Genomic DNA, 3,161 nt, shown 5'->3' on the forward strand with positions numbered 1-3,161 from the left:
GTTTCTTCATCTGTAAAATGGAGATAATAATAGCCCTCATTCTATAGGAATTTCATGAGAATCTAGTGAGATAATCTTTGTAAAGTGCTTTGCAAATCTCAAAGCACTTTAAAAATGCTGGCTGTCTTTATAGTCCTCTTGTTCTTATTCACTCTCCCCAATATGGAGGAAAGAAAAATGAGCCCCAGAGCTAGGACAGCTAGGTGGGACTCAATCCTAATTGAGCCTAAAGTCTACAAATGAGCTCTGTTCTTGAAGTCACTCAGCAGTTTTTAGGGGATGGGGAGAGGAGGAGGAGGGTTGTTTTTGTTCCAAGCTAGGTCACCTCCACATCACATGAGACTTAAAAGTCTGCTACGGATGGGAAGCAAAGTGAATCATCACCCCTGTTGCAAGAAGATGTCCACAGCTGGGGCACTTGGGAGGAAATCATGTCTGCTGATTGCTCCATCAGAGGTCCTGAGGTCAGCGGTGACCTTCCCACTGCACCTACCGCTGGCCTGAGCGTGGGTGGGTCGGCGGTGCTCATAGACCCGTCCACTGTCCTGGGCACACACAGGAAGAGCCAAAGGGGAAAGTCCCACACAGCAAGACTGAACAAACAGGGCAATCCTAGAAGCGTCTCTGACTGTAAACACGGGGTACAAAGAGCCCCTTCTAATGAGTGCTAGCTACCCGGGCCTGAGGAAGCCTGAAAGCATCCCAAGTGCACTTCTTCAAGATCTTGGGGCTGATGGCAGAAAGGGGACTTCGAGACCCCCAAGTCCAGTGCCACCCCCCCTCAATTTTCAAATAAGGAAACAGACCCAGAGAGGGAAGGAGACTAGGGTCACCCAAGGAGTCAATTCACGAGCGTGATCTGAAGTTGGGTCCTCTGACTACAAGAACCAGAGGTCTTTCCATTATCCAAACGTCCGCCAGCTGTGTCTGGCAAACTACAAAAAGATGGACGTGGTTCTTGCTCTGAAAGGGCCACAATTAGGGTTTGTGACCGCCCTGGCTGCTCTCGGAGTCCCCTGGTGAACAGGACATTTTGGGCATGAACAGGGAAGTCAGTGCCTTGTGGGGGAGGCCGCTTACCCATTCCCACCACTGCAGGGGTCCCTCTGGAAAGGGAGAGGGGAGCACTTGGTTCCAGTTCTACTACCGGCAGCCAGGGCTACTGATGTCTTGGCAAAGGGCTCCCCCCTCTCTCTGTATGTGTTTCCCTAGATTGTAAGCTTCGGGTGCAGGCATTTGCTTGGCTCTTCCCTGTGCCAGGCACATAGTAGGTGCTTAGTAATCATTATGATAGATCAGTATGAGACATGGTGGGTCTCATGGTGGGACAACTGCCTTCGAGCCTGGGGCTTCCCAAGAACAACAGACTAGAGGGTGCCAGTGGGATGGCGGAAGGCCTTGACCTCCCCACCACAGGGGGCATGTTTCCCCTGGAGAAAAAAATGGGCAGGTGGGGGGGTGTTCAAGTGTAGAGGGGGCCTTCGTCCCCTCTGCCAGAGGACACCCTAGGAGTTACCCAGAGGCTCATTTAGAGAAGCCAGTATTAGGAAAAATATACATGGGGAGGAGGTCCTCCCCTTCCTCATCAGTCCCCTGGGACCATGGGTCATTGGGTTGATTGGAGCCTTTCACATTTGTTGGTCTTATAATAAGTCATTTTCCTGGTGCTGCTCGATTCTCTCTGCATCAACTCCCACACATCTTTCTAAGTGTCTCTAAAACAGCCCCTTCATCCTTTCTTATGGTACGCTAGTACCCCCTCATCTGACTGCACCGTGACTTGCTCAGCTGTCCCCCTTTAGTTTCCAGCTCTTTGTCTCCCCCAAAAAGAACTGCTAGAAATATTTTTCTTAGAAATATGGGGAAGATTCCTTTTTGTTTGGATTGGACTTTGGCCACTGAAGCCCTTTCCAACTCTGGAATTCTGGGAATTACTTTTACCTTTTGCTTCAATTTCTTTATGGGGGATAATAGTGCTTCCATCACACAGCTGTTGGGACCTGTAGAAATGATCCGGCAAAGTTGGTTGAAAGCAGGTCTGCCTGGGGTGGGATTAGAATGGAGCTCAAAGCTGCAGGTGGAGAGGGCACAAGGTGAGGGTTAAGAGTGTTTGACTAGTGGGCAGGCACCCAGGGGGCAATCATGGCACCGCCCCTTCCAGGGTTTCCGTCCCAGGCCATTGGGACCAGTCCCTTCAGGCAACCTTGTCAGGTCTCCCCATTAACCCTCTCCCTCTCTCCCTTTCTGTGATCATTGTGCATTTTCTCAGTAGTGTGTTGTCTGCACGTATGTGTACAAGCTGTTTCTCCCACTCTCACCTCCCGCGGCAAATGTAAGCTCCCTGAGGGCAGGGATTATTTTATCCTTGGCTTTGTATGTCTCTGTCACTGCATGTTTCTTTCTCTGTCTGCCTCTGTCTTTTTGTCTCGCTCCTTTTCTCTCTCTGTCTCTGTCTCTGTTTCTTTCTTTGCCTGTCTCTATTTTCTGCCCCTATCTCTTTCTGTTTCTGTCTATTTCTCTGTCTCTGTCTCTGTTTTTCTGTTTCTTTCTCTATGTCTCTGTTTCTCTTTCTCTCTATTTCTCTGTCTCTATTTTTTTGCCTCTTTTTCCTGTCTCTTACTCTGTCTCCCTGTCTCTGTCTGTTTTTCTATTTCTTTCTCTATTTCTCTGCCTCTGTCTATCTCTTTTTCTCTCATTTATCTCTGTCTCTGTCTTTTTGTCTCTCTCTTTTCCTGTCTCTTACTCTGTGCCTCTGTCTCTGTCTCTGTCTTCCTCTCTCTGTTTCACTGTTTCAGTGTTTTTCTCCCTTTCTCTCTTTCCATCCTTCTCTCCATTACCAGTGCCATTACCAGGGATGAGAGCCGTGAGATCCTCCTTTGCCCAGCCCTATTTCTCTGAATCCTTGGCACAACTAAGCTTGCTTCGGGCTTATTTCTGAAGGCACTTCCTCTGTATTGGGTCCAGGAACTGGCAACTGAGCAGATTCTGTCCCTGAAGGCCCCTGCAGGCTCTGCAATCCATGTAATCGTTCCCCTCGGGAGGGGAGCCAGTAGCCAGGGTCCAGGGATGACTCCCAAGGGTGAATCTTGCCACCTCTCCTCCCCAGCCTGTTGCCTGCGTGGCCCATGAGCGCCTGCCTCCTCTATAGTGTTCCTCTCTCA

Source organism: Sminthopsis crassicaudata, chromosome 6 (assembly GCF_048593235.1).
Source record: "Sminthopsis crassicaudata isolate SCR6 chromosome 6, ASM4859323v1, whole genome shotgun sequence".
In the NCBI taxonomy this organism is placed as follows: Eukaryota; Metazoa; Chordata; class Mammalia; order Dasyuromorphia; family Dasyuridae; genus Sminthopsis; species Sminthopsis crassicaudata.